This window comes from Marmota monax, unplaced genomic scaffold, assembly GCF_021218885.2.
Source record: "Marmota monax isolate L192 unplaced genomic scaffold, Marmota_monax_Labrador192_F-V1.1 WCK01_AAM20220418_F8-fsc00014, whole genome shotgun sequence".
Taxonomy (NCBI): Eukaryota; Metazoa; Chordata; class Mammalia; order Rodentia; family Sciuridae; genus Marmota; species Marmota monax.
The window spans coordinates 21,200,537-21,214,497 of NW_026695222.1; the positions used below are offsets into that span (position 1 = coordinate 21,200,537).

Sequence of the window (13,961 nt, forward strand, 5' to 3'; positions counted from 1 at the left end):
TGGCTGTTATGGTTTGGGTGTGAGGAGTCCCCCAAAAGTTCATGTGTGAGAAAATGCAAGAAGTTTTGGAGAAGAAATGATTGGGTTATAGCCTTAACCTAATCAATGAATTAATCTCCTGATTGGAATTAACGAGTGATAACTGAAGTGGTAGGGTGTGGCTGGAGGAGGTGGGGAATTGGGGCGTGGCTTTGGGGTATATATTTGTATTTGGCAAGTGGTGATCTCTCTCTGCTTCCTGATCAGCACGTGAGCTGATTCCTTCCACCACACTCTTCCACCCTGATGTTCTGCCTCACTTTGAGCCCCAAGGAATGGAGCCAGCCTTCTGTGCACTAAGACCTCTGAAACTGTGAGCCCTCAAACTTTTCTTCCTAAATTGTTCTGGTCAGATCCTTTAGTCACAGCAAGAAAAAAGCTGTCTAAAACAGTGGCCTTGAAAAGGAATGAAATTTTGACATGCTACAACATAGATGAGCTTTGAGGGCATTATGCTAAGTTAAATAAGCCAGTTAGAAAAAAAGCAAATAATGCCTATAATCTTGGTGGCTCTGGAGGCTGAGACAGGAGGATTGCAAGTTCAAAGACAGCCTCAGCAACTTAGCAAGGCCCTAAGCAACTCAGGGAGACCCTGTCTCTAAACAAAATACAAGAAGGGGCAGGGATGTGGCTCGGTGGTTAAGTACCCTTGAGTTCAATCCCAGGTACCAAAAAAAGAAAAAAAAATAGAAGCAAATATTGTATAATTCCATTTCTATAAAGTACCTAGAATAGACCAGTTCACAGAGTTAGAAAATGAGTGATAGTTTCCCTAGGGGTTAGGGGAAGGGAGAATGGGAATTTATTGTTTAATGGGTGTAGAGTTTCAGTTTTGCAAGATGAAAACCATTCTGGAGATTGGTTGCACAACAATGTGAGTGTACTTAACACTAGTGAACCATACACTGAAAAATGGTTAGTATGAGCAGAGCATGATGATGCATATCTGTAATCTCAGTGGCTTGGGAGGCTGAAGCAGGATGATTGCAAATTGGAGACCAGCCTCGCGAACTTAGCAGGACCCTGTTTCAAAATAAAAAATGAAAAAGGGCTTGGGATGTAGCTCAGTGGTACAGCACTCCTGAGTTCAATCCCCAGTACTTAAAAAATAAATAAATAAATATAGTAAATTTTCTATTATGCATATTTTACTGAAAAACAATTAATCCAGTGGAAAGATAAAATGGAATAGTGAAAAATAGCTGATCCAAAAGAAGGAAGAAAAAGAAAAACTGAGGGGAAAAACAGATAAGGACAAATAAATAATACGTAGAAAGATTATAGACTTAAATTGGACTCATTTCTGTAATGACAGTAAATGTGAATGGGCTAAATAGTCCAATAAAAAGGAAAAATAAATTGACATGCTGAATTTAAACAAAGGAAAAACCAAGACTCAACTATTTGATATTCATAAGGGACACACTTTAAGAGGTTAAAAAGATAAAATGGAAACATTATAACTAATACTTAAATTAAAAATGACACCTATCTTATACAAATTCTCTCAAAAAATAAAGAGGAAATAATTCTCAACTCATTTATAAAGTCAGTGTAATCTGGATTCTATAACTTGTCAAGAACATGGTAAGAAAAAATATCACAGACCAATATTTATGCCCATAAATGTAACAATCCTAAACAAAATGTTAACATACAAATTCAGCAATAAATAAAATAAATAACAAAACAGGAGAAAGTGTGGCTTATCCCAAACATATAAACTGGCTTAACATTTAACAAATGCAAATGCTCAAAAACTGTTAAAAACTAGTAACAAGGGGCTAGGGTTGTGGCTCAGGAGAGTGCTTGCCTAGCATGTGCGAGGCCCTGGGTTCAATCCTCAGCACCACTTAAAAGTAAACAATTAAAATGAAAGTATTGTGTCCAACTACAACTAAAAAAAAAAAAAACTAGTAACAAGGGGTTGGAGCTATAGCTCAGCGGTAGAGCACTTGCCTCACACACGCAAGGCACTGGGTTCGATCCTCAGTACCACATGAAAATAAATAAAGATGTTGTGTCCATCTACAACTAAAAAATTTTTTTTAAAAATTAAAAAAACTAATAACAAGTGTTAGCAAGTTTGTGAAGCAGCTGACAAGAACAGGATGAAATAGAACACTTCAAGACCTGTGCCATTCATAAATATATATGCAAAAAATGAAAATAAACCATGTTCAGCATTGCATTTATCCCAGGAAAGCAAACATTAAGATTATCCAAAAAGTAATTCACTACATTAACAAATAGAAAAAAAATTATATGATCACCTTAGTAGACACAAATATAACATTTGACCAAATACAACTTCCATTAATGAAAAAGAAACTTCTTAAACTAAAAAGGAGTAAATATCCCAAATAATGAGAAATGCCACAAACAGTGATGAAATATGAAAGTTATCCCTTGAAACTGAGAATGAGACAAAAATAATCCATCATCATCACTTTCTGTTCCACATTGTACAGGAGTCTGGATTGGTATGAAAAATAACAATAAATAAAATAGCATAATGGATTGGAAATAACAAAAACTGCCATTTGTAGATATTACTATATATATATATAGAAAAAAACCCACAAATGAACCTAGATAAAAATTGGAATGTCAGTTTAGCAAGATTGTTTGACAGAAAATCAATACATCAAAATCAACCTTACTTCTAAATTCCAGCAAAGTCACAAAATGATTTTTTAAAGGGTGCTTTTCAAAATAGCAAAAACTAACAGCAACAAAAATCTAGGTACCTATAACAGATCTGACAAAGACAAAACCTCTCTGAAGGAAACCAGGAACATTTTAATAGATATTAAAGAATAAATAATGGAGACAAACACTATGTTAATAGATTGAAAGACTCAATATTTTAAAGCTATCATTCTCTCCAATCAAAACAACCCTAGGTGATATTCATATAGAACTTGCCAAGATGATTCTACTATAATATTTGTATGAAACCATAGAAGACAGAACAGTCAAAGTACTGTACAAAGTGGGAAGGTTTTCTCTATTAACTAAGAAGATTTATAACAAAGCTCTAATTATTAAGACGGTATATTGGTACAAGGGCAGGCAAAAAAAAAAAAAAAAAAAAACAGTGAACAAAAGACAGAACCCCCAACCATTAATGCAAAGATAGTATTGCAGAACAGTGTACAGAAATTCTCTTTTGAATAAACAGAAATTCTCTTTTCAATAAATTCTTTTTTGAACCAATTGAATATCCTCATGGGGAAAATGACATTGGAACTCTATCTCAGACCATATTCAAAAAACAACTTTTCTTGAACTATGGACCTAAATACTTAAAGTGAAACCATATATATATACACAGCCTGACACAAAAAGATACTCAATATTTATTGAATAAATGTGAAGAAAGGATTTCCTGTATCAATTTAACTTCATTGATTCAATGAACAACAAAACCAATTTCTGGTGGACTTAAACCTGAAAAGTAAGCAATAAAACTTTAGAAGATAACATAGAATAATATCTTCATGATCTCCAAGTAGGGAATGTTTCCTGAAGACAGAAAAAGCCCTAACCATAAGAAAGGTTTGTAAAATGGACATTTTCACAATTAACAGTTCTGTTCATTAGGAGCCATCATTAAGACAGTGAAGAGGCAAACCACAGAGGAGAAATATTTGCCATACAAATAACTATCAAAAGGTTTACATCCAGAATATATTTTTAAAATACTATAAATAATCTGCATATAATAATTAAAAGATGGACCAATAGAAAAATGGGCAAGAAGAAGCTCTTGACACACACACAAGTCCAAACAGCCACAACTATAAATAGCTTAGCCTCATTAGTCAGGAAGTGAATTACAGCGAGCAACTACTACAGACGCATCAGATGGCTAGAAGTTCCAATCCTGACAGTATCATCTATTGGTGAGAACTGTTGGTGAATGTATAAAGAAAGCTCTTAAGCATAGCTGAGAGGAGTGTGTAATAAATTATTACTTGTGTAATAATTTTGGAAAACAGTTTGTCATATTTTGTATTGTTAAGCATAGGCATACCTCATAATCCAGAAATTCTACTCTGAAATATATACTCATGAGAAATGCATGGCCACATACACTTATATAAACATATACAAGAATGTTCGTAACAGCACTATTTATAATAGCCCCAGCTTAGAAATAACCCAAAGGCTCAGCAAAAGGATGAATAACTTGTGGTATATTCAGTTAAGGGAAAGCTATGTACACCAACATAAATGAATGAATTTCAGCTGCACACAACAACATGGAAGAATCTTATAACGATTGTGAAGCCAGGGCTGGGGATAGATCTCGTTGGTAGAGTGCTTGTCTCACATGCACAAGGCCCTGGGTTCAATTCCCAGCACCACAAAAAAGAAAAATAAAATTGTGAAGCCAAAGAAGCCGGACATGAAAGAACACATACTTTATGACCAGACAAAATTAAACATGTTCCTGTCCCCACAATCTTCCACCACTCCTTTACTTATGAACACAAGAAGAGTGGTAATAAAATGTCTCATAATAACAAGTTGGGGAATTACCATTTTGTATCCATTTGCAGAAAACCACCCCATGCTGAAATATCTCTTAGTTAGAAAGGTAAAGGGAGAAATTGATTTTGGAGGTGGATGAGCTCAAGGAAGTTATGGATATAGCTCTCTATTTCGAAGACAGAGGACAATATAGTCAGGCACACAGGACAATAGACACATGCAAGTTCTGAGGTACAAGGGACATTAGCAAAACTCATGCCCAGATAGACAGGAGTCACATACCAATAGGACCAGGCAGTTTCAGAAAGATTCCCAATAATAAATATAATTAGGTTTTATATGTATTTTTCCAGATTTTTTTCAGGGTTTCTCAACATTATTTATTTGTGTACATGTGGGATTATGGTATGCATGCCACTAAAATTTTTAACAGGTGTTAAACATCTGTCCATTTTAATACCTATAGATGTACTTCATACTTTGGGGGATGATAGGTATATTCATTATCTTAATCATGGTGCAAGTTTCATAGGTACATATGTATATCAAAACTCAGGTTGTATACTTTAAATATGTGTGAATTACCACATTTATAGCAGCACAATTCACAAGAATGAAACTATGGAACCAGCCTTAAAAAATGTGGAATATATACATATACAATGGCGTTTTAATCAGTCACAAAGATGAATAAAATTATGTCAGGAAAATGGTTAGAAATTGAAAACATTATGTTAAGTGAAAAAAGCCAAACTCTGAAGGTGAATGGTGGTATGTTTTCTCTCGTATGTAAAAGTTAGGAAAAAGGAAAAAAAGATGGTAGGGCTCTAATGAAAATTGGAGAGAGATCAATGCAGAGGAAAAGGAACCAGGGGTGGGAGGAAAGAAGGGAAAGGGAAAATACTGAGGAATGATATTAGCCAAATTATATCCTTGTATTATGTGCATGTATGAATATGTAACAACAAATCCCACTATTATGTACAATTGTAATGCACCAGTAAAAATATGGAAAAATAGGGCTGGGGTTGTGGCAGAGGTAGAGCGCTTGCTTAGCATGCGTGGGCCACTGGATTTAATCCTCAGCAACACATAAAAATAAAATAAAGGCATTGTGTCTACCTACAACTAAAAAATAAAAATATGGAAAAATATTGGGGCTAGGTTGTGGCTCAGTGGTAGAGCACTCACCTAGCACGTGCAAGGTGCTGATTCAATCCTCAGCACCACATAAAACTAAATTAATAAAATAAAGGCATTGTGTCCAACTACAACTAAAAATATTTTTAAAAAAGGAAAAATATGTGTGGTTTATTTACATCAATTATACGTCAATAAAGCTGGAAAATTAGTTAATCTCTCTTACTATTTTCCCCAATTAACACTTGTGTTGTAAGTACATCTAATTCATGGCTTCACACTACTATGAAGAATTCCAAAATACACATCCACGATGTTTTACTAACTCATTCCCTAGGTTTCCTTAGCCTGCAGTTCCCCTAGCCACAAAACAACACTATAATAAATGACCTCCTGCTTGTCTTCTTAGGCAAACTTTCTCAGGTATATACCCAGGAGTGCAACCACCCACTCTGAACCCTGTGCATACTTAGTTATTTTGGTTTTTTTTTGGGGGGGGGTGGCGGGGAGTACTAGGGATTGAACTCAGGGGCACTCGACCACTGAGCCACATCCCCAGCCCTATTTTGTATTTTATTTAGAGTCAGGGTCTCACTGAGTTGCTTAGCACCTCGCTTTTTCTGAGGCTAGCTTTGAACTCAGGATCCTCCTGCCTCAGCCTCCAGAGCTGCTGGGATTACAGGTGTGCACCACTGCACCCTACTGCATACTGGATTTTACTAAGAGCTATCTGCTTATTTTACACAGGAGCAAAGCAAATTGATATTCTCACCAACTGGGAGAGAATTCTGAGAGTTCTCAGTCTCTTCATTTGGTTTTCTGGAAACTCAAATTCATTCTGCAAAAAGACAAGACAGGATGGGCCTTGGTTCCTGGTGTTCTTCCCTCATTTCAACTTGGTATTGACTTCATGGTTGCTGACAGATAATTCTTCAGGCTGTGGCACAGGACAGTGGCCATTGCCTGGTGATGTAACTGATGGAATTTCTTGTCTATTTTTACTTGTTCTTTAACATCATGTTTTTGGGGAGGGGTACAGGTACTGCCTTCAGTCTTCCTGAGCATGCTTCGGCAGCCTTCTAGGGTCCCACCTAATGAAGAAACTGGTCCTTGGTGCTAGGGCCAGTGTCTTAAGCAGCATGGAATGTGGTGACTCAGCTGGTCACTCAGGGACACCTCGGTGAACAAGGCCACGGGAAGGAAGTCATTACACAGACAGCTGGACTGTAAAAAACAAAAATACTCTACACACCAAACTCTACAAAGCTGTGTTGCTGAGCGTCCCATGACTCAACGGGCCTGCTTCTGCCACGTGGCTTGCGGCTCAGGATATGTGGCGCACAGCCCTGGCTTGCTGCTGGCTGCTGCTCTGAGTGGCTTAGAAAGCTGACAGGGTGGGGACCCCAGGAAAAACTGTGGCTGTATTTTCTCCCCACTCGTCCTCTCTGACTGTTGCTTCTCTCATTGTCTCTCTCATCCTTACTCCTTCCTCTGTAACTCTCTTGCCTTAAAAAAAAAAAAAAAAGTTAGTATTTCATGCACACAATGCTGGTGACTTGGTAAGGACACAACACTGGCATCCTAGGAAGGCCCTTCTGAGTCAGACAAACATGGGACAACAAATCCTGTTCCCCTAGAGCAGGGTCTAGAGTCCTGGAGAAAGAGGCCGGTGGCAGCAACAAGGGACAGAGATTTCAATGTGGAGGACAGGTCATCCAAGATGTGGCAATCCAATGCCTAATCTTTACTGGAGACTTATTATGTGCCAGACACAGGTCTTGGGATAGATCAGTGAGGACAGATCAAGCGTCTGGTCCTCATGGGCCTGCATTCTTGTGGAGAGAGAAAGACACACACACAAGACATCGTCAAGACAGCAAGTGAGGAGGTGCTGTGTACTGCTGGAAAGGACGAGGGCAGGGCAAGGTGGCTGGGAGCACCGGGTAGACTTCATGGGAAGGTTGGTGAGGAGCCAGCCACAAGGGTATCTGGGGAAAGAGCATCCTGGAGAGAGGAAGCACCAGTATAGAGGAGGCAGGTGAGCATGGCTGCAGAGCAAAAGAGGGGAGCACAGTGGGAGAGAAGGACAAGAAGTGGGGGCTATGAGTGGGGGGGTGCTTGGGAGCCACTGGAGGGTCTTGAGCAGAAAAGTTATAGGAATTGACTTTGGTTTTAATAGCATCCTGCTGTCAGATGGCTTTGACCTCTAATTATACAATGCAAGTAGAGTGTAAAATAAAACTGCAAATCTTGCCAAAGAGGTAGAATTTTATGAAGCTAATGAAAGTGACACCGGAGAACAGCTAAAATTGCACCAAGCATTGACAGATGAGATCTGGCAACATTGGGTTGGAAAAGGACATTAATAGGGCAGGAATTTCAGAATGATTTAAGTAAGAGTTAAGAGAAGACTTTGGAAAAAAAATTAAAGGCGCCTAGAAGTATTTTTGGAAAGATAGTTGTGCCTTTTGGAAAATGCAATGCTGCGTGAAGGATATGATACCATTCAATCATGCAATTTACACTCTGCTCCCAAAGCGTTTGTTCTTGTCCATGGTTTTGCCCAATGGCCAAGGTTGTGCCCACATTCAAGGTGATCTATCTCTGCATTTACTTTCTCTTTCCAGCACCATGCCTTCACTCACCACTTCTACCTATGGATCCTGCTTATTCCTCTCCTATGCATACCCTGTTTATACAGGTCTGGTCTCATAGCCCAGCATAAATAGATCTTCCCTAAACAACATTTCTAGACCCTCTTTGAGTTGTGAAGCATAATTAGACATGTGGGGGTGATGGAAAGAAGGTAAACAATAATAGGAAGTCCCCTTGCTGAGGGTCAATCCATGGGGCACATGGTTAAGTCCCAAAGGAATTTTTAGGACACAGAAAGCTCTACTTTATATACTGGTTAATGATCTTTCAGTATTCCTTTCTAGACTAGAAATCACAAACAAGTTCCAAAAAGACTCAGCAATCTGATGTCTTTCTGGGAAGGGTGGGAACAGTCTTTTAGAGCCTGGAACTGCCCAGCCAAAGCCACACTGCCAGGCAATCTGACCAGGATGAGTTAGTCTTCTCCCAGCACCAAAGGCTTCTTGAGCACGTATGGGGGATGGCAACAGAAGTCTCTTGCCCTCCAGCCAGGAGATACCTGATCACATCTAACCAGGATAAGTTCTCTCCCAGCACAAAAGGCTTCTTTGGCAGGTATGGGGGATGGCAACAGAGGACTCCTGCCCTCCAGCTAGGAGATCCCTGATCACATCAGGGCTGGTCCCTAAAAGCACATCTCCTGGCTAGAGGGCAGGAGACTAAGAAGAGAGCCAGGAGATCCTGGCTGGAGGGCAGGTCACTGTGGGAGAAGAAGACCTCGGTGACCTCACTAGTATAGCAAAAGCAAACAGGCCAGAAGCCCAGGGCCAGACTCTTTTGAACAGGGGACCCAGGCGCAGACATGATATCAGTAAAATCATAAACCACCTACCTGGTTGTCTGTGCCACACTCTATTCCTCTGTTCCAGTGAGAGACTTTATCTCTTTATCTCTGAGAGCAGCAGTTCTCAGACTACAGTGAGCATCAGAAACACCTGAGGGTACATGGGGAAGGAATAGAGACGAAGACAGACTGCTGGCCACACCCCCAAAGTTTCTGATTCCGAGAAAGTGGGGCCTGAGAATTTATATTCCTAACCAGGTGCTCCTATTGCTGTTGGTCCAGGGACCACACTTAAAGAATTATCAAGGTTAGGACAGCAGCTCAGTGGTAGAGCACTTGCCTATCATTTGTGAAGCCTGTTTGATCCCCAGCACTGCAAAAAATAAAATAAAATAAAATAAATCACTTCTTTTAGAGGATCTGTTTTTACAATTGTAAATGGGATAATTACCATCCCCCTCTGTGGTGAGAATCCAATGAGACAAGGCAGCTAAAGAATTCAGCATGTGCCTGCACCCAGTAGGTGCTCAGTTAGCATTAGTCATTTCTCCTGGGAGTGGACAGGAGACATGCCAAGTAGGGAAAACATGGACAAGGAGAAGAAGGGGGAAAGGGTCCAAGCAGGTCAGCTGAGCTGGCAGAAAGAGGTAAGGCCCAGCACAGCAGTCACAGAGTCCCAGCTGCACTGTGGAAGCAGCTGGGAGCCACGTATAGTTCTGGGGCTGTCCAATGACAGATAGAAACAGAATGTGGTGATACTGGACAAGAAGCTATTGCCAGCAGCAAGTTCCATGTGCTGGAGAGTTGGCTTTTGACTAGACATAGGGTTGCCCATTTTAACAAGTAAAAAATAAAGGATACCCAGTTAAATCTGAATTTCAGATAAATAATGAATCACAACTTGTTAATATCAAGATGTCCCAGATATTGCATGGGACATACTTATACTGAAAGACATTTATCATGTATCTGAAATTCAAATTTAACTGGTGTTCTTTATTTTTATTTGCTAAATCTGGCAATCCTAGCCCAATACTAGTTGAATATCCCCCAAACCCCTAGCCTGCATGCTAGGGAGACAGAGCCAACCCACATTCCCATTATCTATTCCCACCTTTAATGAGGCCACCAGGAGGGGCTGAGGAGCACTCCTGGAAGCCAGTCTTAATGCTCATGACACATGATCACAGCTGCAGGCCTGGGTGAGAGGGTCCACTCACCTCATGCCAGGGTCATCCAGAAAAAAAAGTAGCAGGGCACAGTAAATAATCGCTGGATCTGTGAATGAACCAAGTGGACAGGCCACCAAATTCCATAAAAAAGGACCTGCCACCTCTGCTCTAGGATCAATAAGAAACCAGCAACCATTGGTGGTACAGGCCAACCTAGTGCATAAACTCAGGGGAAGGGGAAAATGTTCTTCACCCTTAACCTCAGAAATGAACAAACGCAGCACCCATGATACACGTGCAGAGATGGTGATATAAACTGCAAACTAGAGCGAGACAGTCACTCTCTCCTTCAGCTCAGCTGCGCATTAGGACAAGTCATACTACCAGAGGCTGCCTCTCTGCACCCTTCACCCTCCCTCCATAATTACCAAATCCCAGATGATTCACAGTTCCGAAAACAAGCCTGTCGGAAATCCAATTTCTGCAACAACCTTTATATCAATTTTTTTTCCCTTAACAAAGAACAATGGAAACAATTTGTGCTCCATCTTTAAAAATGAGAGAAAACAGGTGTGGTGGGGCAGCCTATACTCCCAGCTACTGGGAAGGCTGAGACAGAAGGATTGCAAGCTCAAGGTCAACCTGGACAATTTAGCAAGACCCTGTCTCAAAATAAAATTTTAAAAGGGCTGGGGGTATAGTTCAGTGGCAGAGCATCCCTGAGTTCAATACCCAGTACTGAAAAAGAAAAGGGGAAATAACCCTAAAGTGGTGGTGTGGCCTGTAGTCCCAGCTACTTGGGAGGCTAATGTAGCAAGATCACTTGAACCCAGGAGTTCCAGGCCAGACTGGGAACATAGTGAAACCCTGTCTCTAAAAGATTTTCTTTTAAACATGATAAACATTACTGAATGACTACTATGTCCTGTACTATGTTCAGCATTTTATTTAGTTCATTGTCATATTTGGCTACACATACAACCACCATGGGAGTTTTTAAAATCCCAGTAGCCAGGGCATCCTTCTTTGTCAAGGGCACAACTTGTGATTCCAACTGCAGTCAAGATTGAAAATCATCGATTTAGTTCACCTTGTAAATCCTCACAGTAAAATTTTGCATGGTAACTTTTATACCATTTTACAGATGAAACAGAGCCTCAAAAAAGGTAGATTAACAAACAAACAAGCAAAGGTAGATTAGCATCTGTAGCCCCAACCAATAAACTCTCCCTCTTTCCTTCTCAGATTTCTTTGAGAAATTCCTGATGCATCAAGGTTTTTCTGTCATATATAATGATTCTATATATATATATTGCTGCCAGGGACATGTTTATGGCATGACACTGACCCCCTGGCTACCTTAAGGTTGCTCTATCCCAACAAGGCTCTTCTGTGATAGCAGCCAGACACTCCCTGGGTTCAGGACTAATACTCAATACAATGAAAACAACTTTCAAATAAGAAGTTCTGTCACCTTATGTCACAGAATAGTGGCAGCAGCCCTCCACTTCTCACTGCCCAGTACTTGTCTACACCTGGAATTTTGCCATTGCAGGCCCACCCCTCTTAAGTCTTTTCCTCAGTGCCCTTGCTCTTTAAAGTCCTTCCCTGATACTTTTCAGAGCATCTTCTTTGCAAGGGTCATACATATGCACAGGTTGTCCTAGAGGTCTTTGATCCAGACAAGCTCACGAACCACAGATGCCAAGGGAAAAGCCGTTTCCTGGCCCAGGCCTCGCCGGTGGCACAAGACCTGGCAGATCTTCTGGTCCTGAGCCTACCTGGGCACTCACCTGGACTCACCTGTCCACCCCGCGACTCCTGCAAGTGGAAAGGGAGCTCAGCTGCTGAGAAGGTCGGTCACCGTCTGCCCTCTGCTGGTCAGTGGCGGTATTGAGCCTACTGTCCTTCAACGGGTGTATGGAATGAATGGAAAGAAGGATTAGGAGTTGCCTGTTGTAAATCAGGAACTGTACTGAGTGTTGGGGTGTAAGTATGAACGTGTCGTGCTCTCATGAATTTCAAATTTAAATAGAAAGGCAGACATTTAAGGGTGAAGACCAGTGACAGAGCGCTGGCCCCAGCAACACACACACACACACACACACACACACACACCTCACATTAATCAAATAGTCATTCAAGCCAATACGAAATTGCAACTGTGGGCTATATAAGCATATGACTGTAGGGTCCTGTCTAAACTGAAGGTGTAGGGGGTTCAGGGAAAGCTGCCCCAGGACAGGAAATTTGCGCACCAGGCCAACCAGGCATCTCACAGTCATTTCTTGTAATCTCGAAAATCCTGCAAGGTGACTTTTCGCTTTGACAAAGCAGAAAACGGGCTCACACCGGGAAAAGAATTCGCCTCAGGTCACAGAACGAGCTGGAAGAAAAGCCAGGATTACCTAGGTCAGCAAAGTGCCAAAGTTCCCGCTTTGCAGCCACTCCTGGCGGTTGAGCAAGTGGCAGGCCACAGGGACTCTCCATCTAGCAACTCTAAGGCGTGGGGCGGGGCCAGGCGGTGGAGCGGGAGTGGGGCGGATCCTGGAGTCTGGCCCCGCCCCAGCCTCTACAGGAGAAAGGGCTCCCTGGGGCGTGGAGACGGGGCGGGGCCGGGTCTTTTCAGGATAGGGTGGAGCGTGGGCGCGGCCGCACCTGGTTGGTGGAAGGGGTGGAGCCGGGCTCTCCTGTCCAGGAGGAGGCGGAAGCTGCGAGTGAGCGCCGACCGAGGACACTTACCTGTTGAGCCTGTGTGCACAGGTAGAGGCGGCGGCTCCGGGTCCAGCAGGTCCAGTGAGCAGCTTCCCAGGTAGGGCCCAATCTGGGCCAGGAAAGATATGTCCCTCTCCCCTCCCACGCTGTCCTTCTCCCCCGCCACTTGATCTTCTTCCTTTATGTTTGCGGTCTTGAGTCCACTTCTAGCACTGAGATGGGAGCGTAGGGGTGGTGGGTCCGTCCTCACTTCTTCCCTCTCCCTGGCTCAGGAGCTGCGAGCTCCTTAGATAACGAGAACATGGAATCTGGAGGGGAGATACCAAAACCTCCTAGGAAGGCTGGCCCAGCTTTGCCCAGACTGACCGTGACCTTGGAGAGGGCACCATACTCTCTGGTACCTAATATCTTAAGTTGCAAAGCCCGGTCTGACTCTTACCCAGCTTGCCTTGAGACTGGAGGCAATCTAGGGAGCTAGGGTGACACTTTCTCTCTTTTAGAGCAATAGAGGTGCTACTGCCGGGCTGGGGATATATCTCAGTTGGTAGAGTGCTTGCCTTGCATGCACAAGGCCCTGGATTCAATCCCTAGCACCACAAAAAAAAAAAAAAAAAAAAAGAAGAAGAAGAAGAAGTGCTACTGCCTGTGGTCCTAGATAGAGAACCACATCCTCCCACACCCAAATCTGGGAGACATGGAGGGCTGAGAGCTGAGACCAAGGGCAGCTTCTTCCTAGCTTCCCCATGGTAGAGTTGTTGGCATCCCTGTGTTGCTGGCTACCCTGCAAGGCATGTTGACATTCCCATAGTGGGATCTGAGGTTTGATTAAGGCACCCTGTGAGGCCTGTGGGGGAGGGGGCACCTGCTCCTTTTACAAAAATGGGGATTTGAATGGCAAGTTAATATATCAGCTCTCAACTGCAACTAGTGTATTAGAAGCTGACCTACTGCAATGC

The 13,961-nt window shown here is 42.1% G+C and overlaps 1 protein-coding gene across 2 annotated transcripts in view; it reads right to left on the minus strand.

The window, feature by feature from the left end:
- Zhx3 (zinc fingers and homeoboxes 3) overlaps positions 1-12,112 on the minus strand; it is a 144,091-nt gene extending 131,979 nt beyond the window's left edge. Inside the window, exon 1 of one of the 2 annotated variants that reach the window (XM_046433149.1) lies at positions 12,094-12,112. The gene's annotated coding sequence lies outside the window, so the exon portion shown is untranslated. Of the gene's footprint in view, positions 1-12,083 lie in introns of both variants that reach the window. The other variant, XM_046433147.2, reaches the window with a different exon arrangement.
- Between the last annotated feature and the right edge of the window lie 1,849 nt (positions 12,113-13,961).